The sequence below is a fragment of the Ursus americanus genome, chromosome 33 (assembly GCF_024610735.1).
Source record: "Ursus americanus isolate L20-20 chromosome 33, mUrsAme1.1.p, whole genome shotgun sequence".
NCBI classification, from domain to species: domain Eukaryota; kingdom Metazoa; phylum Chordata; class Mammalia; order Carnivora; family Ursidae; genus Ursus; species Ursus americanus.
Genome location: NC_142159.1, coordinates 15,246,358 through 15,252,965, shown reverse-complemented (window position 1 = coordinate 15,252,965; position 6,608 = coordinate 15,246,358). Strand labels below are relative to the sequence as shown.

Below are 6,608 nucleotides of genomic sequence, written 5' to 3'. Positions count from 1 at the left end.
CTGCTTCTCAGGGAAAGGGTGCAAATCCTCCCCACACCTGCGCGTGGGGGGGCTGGTCCCTAGGGAGCAGGGATGGGGCCTATAGCACTCAGCATCTGCTGCTGTCCACCCCCCTCACATTTATCTAGAATTTTAGAGTTTCCTGTGTACTTTTCAACCACTGTCTCATATGACTCTCCCAGCACGTGGTGCGGGAAGCCAGGGGGGACAGTGTCTGCCGGCTGAGCAGCAGGGATCCACAGGGGCCGAGTGACTTGTCCAAGGTCACCAGGGTGGAGTGTTGAACCCCGGCTGTCTGACTCCATTGCCTGGAAAGTGTGGCTTCCTCCTCTGTCACCCAGGAGGCTTGTGCCTCGGACTCTGGCTGGGACAAGTCAGCATGAACCCTGGCTGGCCCCTTCCCTCTCAGGAGAGAAGAGGTAACAGCCCCTGTCCAGCGGAGGCTCCCCTCCGGAAGCCACCCCTCCTAGGTCATCCTCCGCTTCCTTTGGCCCTAGCCAAGGAGACAGTCCGAGAGCAGGGAAGAGAACCAGCAGGGAAGAGGGCTAGCGGTCTGGGCTGAAGTGCGAGGAGAGAGAGGGCAGGGAGAGTCAGACACACAGGTGAACAGTGACAGAGGACACGTGGATAAAGATGGATAGAAATATGGAGAGACCCGAAGAAAGCCAGGTAGACAGACACAGACAGACACACAGAGAGGGGCAGACAAGACCGAGGGCAGGAGGAAGACCACAGAGACAGAGAACGAAGTTGGAGCCAAAGATAAAGAAGACTGGGATACGCGCGCAGAGGCGGGAATCCGCCCGACCTCGCAGAGCGGGAGGGGCAGAGGCCCCGCGGGAAGCCTGGAGGTGGAGAGGGCCCGGGAGCGCGTGGGACTGGGAAGGAGCAGGCAGCTGCCGCACCCCTCCATCCCTCCCGGAGCAGCCGGGCGTGGGGGGCGGGGAGGGGGGGGGCGGCCCGCTTCCCGGCAGGGGGCGCCCTGGCCGCGTGGCCCGGTTGGCCGGCCGAACGCCGGCGGGGGCGGGGCGGGGGCGGGGAGGGCCGCGGCCCGGGCTGGGGCCGGCGGCGGCGGCGGGGGCGGGGGCGGGGGCGGGGGCGGGCTGCCCCGGCTGCTCTCCGGGCCCCTCGGCCGCCTTTATAAGCCCGCGGGGGAGGTGGCCCCGGCAGCGTTGCGCTCCCGCCACTCCGCGCCGTCGGTCCCAGTGCACCGACCCCACGTCGCTTGTCCCAGGACAGCTCCTCGCCCACGAGCTCTGCTCAGGTAAGGACTCGGTGCCGTCCCCCGGCTCTCCGGGACCCCTGGGGACGTGGTCGATCCCGGCCCCTCCTACATCCTCTGCTCGTCGGGGTTGGCGGCGAGGATGGATATAAATGTCAGGGCGCGGACCTCCGCGCCTCCACACCACCCAGGGCAGCTCATTCGGGACCCTCAGGCACCTGTCCCGTTACCGTCTCGCGCGCATCCGGGGCTCCCGGCAGCGCGCCGAGCCGGGCTGGAGGTTGGACGTGGCGCCCGCGGGGACCACGAGCTAAGGGGGACCGTGTTCGGGGCTGCGGCTGTAGCCCTGGGGTCTCCTGCCTCCCGGGTCTCTGCCCGGGACTTACACCTTGCATCTACGCGCCTCTCCCGGGTGTCCCGTGACTGAGCAGCCCCGATGATACCCCCTTGGTGGGAGATCAAGAGACTCAGGCTGCCAATCCCAGCAACCAACCTGGTGCCCTGCCAATGCCTCCCACCGGGGAACCTCTGATCACGCCACTGCCGCCTGGGGAGGAGGCTGGTGTGTCCCTGTGGGGTCCAAAGTAGTTTGGGCCAGAACCCGGATGAGTAGAGGGAGGGAGGCGCTGGGCGTCCGGGAGCCGCATGATGGGGGTGGTGTGGGGAGAGGGGACATCTCGCTAGTGGGTGTTTGGGAGTTGGGGTGGACACAGCAGCCGTGAGGGCAAAACTCTGGAGCCGTCGAAGGCGAGGGAGCCTACGACTCCCCTCTGGCTCTGCCATCACCTCTGGCAGTGCTCAGGTGAGTGGGTCGCCCAGAGTTGGTTCCCATGCCCAGTTTAACTAAAAAACAGTTCAGTGCCTGGTCACAATGATGGGAGTGGAAGCTGAGAAAAGCCCTGTCATTGTCCCTTCTGACCCTTTCCCAACACATAATGGGGAGGGGGCCTTTACAAAGGCCTCTGGCTGGAGGAGGAAAACGCTAGAGATCAAAAGAGGGGGCCATTCTCAGGCCAGAAAGGGCTTTGGGGGGAGGGAAGCCGCAGGTGGGCAGGCTTCCCAGGGAGTCAAGGGTTGGTTCCCACACTAGCCAGGATGACAGCTGTTCATTGAGTTCCTGCTGTGTGCCAGGCCTGCTCCAACAGTTCGCATGCATCATCTGTTTTACAGAGGGGGAAACTGAGGCTTACAGACATTAAGCAACTGATGAGATTAGGATTCGAACCCAGACTCTAACCCACCCAACCTTAGCTTCCTGATTCCACCCTACCCCTCAAGAGACAAAGGAGCAGAGCCTCAGGTCCGACTCTCTTCCTACCCACCCTCCAAACCTGCTTTCTCCAAATGTTCAGTCCTCCCCACCTGTGTTGTCCCCACGCCACCTACTCTGCTCCCTGCCCATCTTGGCCCTCTGTCCCTTTTTTTCTTCCTGAACTTCATGCCCCTGAATTCACTAAGCAGAAGAGGTCCCTGAATACAGCTCCCCAACTTCCCTGCCCATGGAGTGAGACAGGTGTGAGTGTCCAGTATGCCTCGTGTGTAAGACTCCTGGGAGGAATAAAACTGAACTGAGGCCAGAAACAAAATACTTTTTTCCAGCAAATATGAAGCTTTGCGCCAAGCCCTGTTCTAGGTGCTGGCCAAAGAGCAATGAAGAGAACGGAGCGATATTTGGACATTCACATAGAATTGGAATCAAGGAATTCACAAAGGAGGAGATTAAAATGCAATAACACATGTAAGATTGGTTGGCCAGTGTTTTGTTCTCACTAATAGAACAGGCAACCTAGCTGTGTGACCTGAGACGAGTTCTGTCCCCTGTTGTGCTTCAGTATCTTTCTTTAAGCTGAGGACATCAATAAACTACCTACCGGTGGTCAGTTCTGGGTACGACTAATGCATGCAAGGTGTTTAGCTGGTGTCCGTGCTTCAGAAAATGTTGGCTACGGTCAGCTGTAATCTCAGCAAAAAAAAAAATGCAACCCTAACCCTGGGTGTACGGTTATGTCACTCACTGCCCCTGATCCCTGGTCACCCACCTTCACCCAGGCTCTGCCAAGTCTCTGATGGGCTGCCCTGGAGGATGGCACGGTGCCTTTGCCCGTACTCAGAAGCCACCTCCTGTCATCCTAGACACGGCCTTGGTCAGGAGCCTGGAGCTCTGTGCTGGGCACAGGTTTGGGGCTGTTCTCTCTGCAGGGCCTCCCACCCTCTGCCTGTTCTTCTGCCTCACTGGGTCCTAGCTTGGAAATGGAGTGAAACAGAACTCAAGCCCTGCCCGTCCAGCGGCTAACATATCCGACATTCCCTGGAAGCTAGATGCTGGCCTCGCCTTATGTTTCCTATGAGGAAACTGGTCTTAGGAGAAGGGATTTGCCCGAGGACACACAGATGCTACCGGCGGAGCTGGGGTGAGGGACCAGGTAGCGAGAATTCCAAGTCCAATGATCTCTGTGTTCTACCCATCTCTGGGGATAAGGTCCTCTTAATCTAGGAGTAGAATCCAGTAGCACAGCCCAGAGTTTGCCTGGAAACAGGCCCAACTGAAGTTATCGATACAAACCCCAGAGCTCGAAGAGAGCATTTCGGGGAGAGTGAGCAAGCTGGGCTAAGAACCAGCACTCAGAAATCTGCGCGTGGCCTGGCCGCAGGAATGCTGACTCAGCTTTCCCAGGGCAATGTAGTCACAGGCAGGCTGGAGCTGGGCTGGGCCGTATGGCTTCATTTTTTTTTTTTTTCCTTCTAGAGGTATCCTGACTTTTAGAGGACTGGGGGCAGTAGCTTGCTGGGGGCAGTAGATTGGAGGTTCATTCCCAGCTTTCCTGTGTGACCCTGAACGAGTCACTTTCCCTCTCTGAGCCACAGAGAGGAAATCATCTGTAATGTGGGTTAATAATGTGTACTTTGCAGCTGCTTTGAGGCGCCAGCAAGATCGTAAATGGTTTTCCAGCACTGGGATGAACCAGAGTTGGTGGCTGAGAAGTTCTGTGTTCCCGGGTATTTTCCTGCACCACTAGCAGGGGATCCATAGGGCCTGAGAGAGGCTCTGTTTAGGTAAAAAGGCCCGGACAGCCAGGGAGATCCTGGCTTTGGGGTCAGCATCTTGGGTTCCAGTCCTCGCTGTGCGACCTGAGGCAAATCACTTGGTCTCTCTGAGTGTTGGGTTCACAGTAGGCCCTTAGTAACTTTGATAGAATGAATGTTCAGTGTCCAAAGAATATTCAAGAACAGCCTCTGTATTTTCCACCTTCCCATACCACCCCCCAACATTTCATGATTGCTCCCAGAAAAAGTTCATGCTTAAAGTTTTCCATGCTGAAATTCTCAACCTCACTGTGGCATGAAATCAATTGTTTGCATTTAATTTGACTTCTCAAATTAAGGGGTAAAATTTGAGATGAGGGTAGGGGGTTGGGGAGGAGATGAGGAAAATGAAGTTAAACCAGATGTGTTTTTGTTTAACTGTTGGATGGTGGTTAAACTGCCTGAGTCTTACCATGGTTCTTTCTGGATTCCAGTAACCAGGAGTCAGGTTTCACTAAAAATTGTAGTGTTCCTTCCCAGCGAATGTGGGCTTGCCCTCCCCATTATTATTATTATTATTATTATTCTTTTATATTCGTCTGCGACCACGAAGTACGGAGCAGTGAGAATACCTCATAGATGCCTGGGATTTCAGAGCTGGAAGGTGTTTAGAAGCTGGCTTGGTCAACTGGCTGCTTGCAGACCAGGGGGACTGAGGTTCAGAGAGGGGAAGGAGCTCAGCCAGGGTCACCCAGCTGCTTAGGGCAGAGCTGGACTGGGAATTCAGTCTCTCTGCTCTGAGGTCCAGGACTTTGCCAAAAGGAACCACTGTCTTGAATTTGGGGTGTCTCATGTCCATAGTACATCTGTAGTGTATCTATTTTTTGAAAAGAAAGAATTATTCAGGGAGGATGCAGACAGCGTGGATTGGTAGGAAAAAGATCTTCAATGCAGGAGAGCAGGGTTTTAGTCCTGAGCTGTTGGTAACACTGCTGGTATGACCTTGGGCAAGTCACTTCTCCTCTCTGAGCCTCGCGTCCTTGTCGGTAAGCCCAAATGCCTGACATCTGCAAGGCTAGGAATGGGTCTCATTTGTCACTTGGCTTTCCCATATTTATGGCCTAGGTTCTTGCAGGTCCGTCACAGACTGCCCTCCAAATGGGGCAGGGGACAGCTGTGGTGGATTGTTGACTTCGGCACTGATTTGAACCCATTGATTTAGTTGTTGCTGTTACTCAGCCCGGTGATTTCATTTTACTTCTCTTGAAAGATCAGAAGATGTGGCCACACTGGGCCGCATCCCAGCCTGGCCACCGTGGCTGGAGCTGATTAGCTGCTGCTGGGTCCACTTGACCGAAGTCCGCATGGCTCCCTTCGCCCTCAGGCCCACTTATCTCATGGACAGGACCTGCCTCCCTTCTGAGTTTGCAGTTTCTGGGCGAGGTGCTGTGAGGCCTTGGAAGAAGGGCTCAGATCTCATCTGAACGACTGCATGAGGCTTGGGGCAGCCCTCAGGGGGCGCACAGTAGGAATGTGGGACACGTAGACATCAGTCCCTCTTCTGTGGCTACATGGAGGGAGCTTTCCTCCTGCTCTGATGGTCCCCGGGAAGAACCTAAGGGCTCTAGAGGTCGAGGGGTGATGGCAGCAGCCTGTCAGGACCCAGGTCGCTGGGCCCGGGGCCTACCCACTTGGGGACAGGCAGCTGTGGGTGCTTCTTGGTGCAGACTATGCAGCTCCCTCAGGGAAGGGACTCCTGGACTAGTACCAGCTCGTCTAAATGCTCCCAACAGCCCTGCATGCTGGTGTCACTCACTTTCCGAGACAGGGAACACCACCTTGCACTCCGAACCCAGGGCTCTGTTGGGCCGCCTTTGCTGAGTGCCAAGGCCTAGCCATGACAGGCCGGGGTTGTGGTGGCAGCACGGACCTCCAAGTCACTGTGACTGAGCTCGAGGGCAGTGTGGGAGGCCATGAAGCCCATGGTTAAATATGGGGGGGGGGGGGTCTGGAAGCTGCTGCCTGGACGCGAGATGCTAGAAGGTCTCCACAACTGTTCCGGGGGTACAAGATGAACAAGGAGGTCAGTGACCCCACCTGACAACCTGATAGTAACCGCCGGCCCCCGGGTCCTTGTGCTTGTGGAGGAGCTCAGAAATGTGCCCCGTGTGGGTTTGCATTTTGTTAAGTACCTGCCAGGTACCAGGTACCTTCAGCATTATCTCTGATCCCTTGCCTCCTCCCCACCTCCTGCGCTTTTGCACTTGAGACAGGTTCAGAGGGTAGGCATGATGGGTTCAAAGCCTTCCCCAGTACTTCTGACCCAGGGAAGAGAGGGGAGGGGAGGCTGGGAGGCTATTTC

At 56.6% G+C, this 6,608-nt stretch overlaps 1 protein-coding gene across 1 annotated transcript in view; it reads left to right on the top strand.

Annotated features, from left to right (window-relative positions):
* The first annotated feature begins 1,107 nt into the window (after positions 1-1,107).
* The window catches only part of ALPL (alkaline phosphatase, biomineralization associated), a 51,255-nt gene continuing 45,754 nt past the window's right edge, over positions 1,108-6,608 (top strand). Inside the window, exon 1 of the mRNA XM_045782066.2 lies at positions 1,108-1,264. The gene's annotated coding sequence lies outside the window, so the exon portion shown is untranslated. The remainder of the gene's footprint in view (positions 1,265-6,608) is intronic.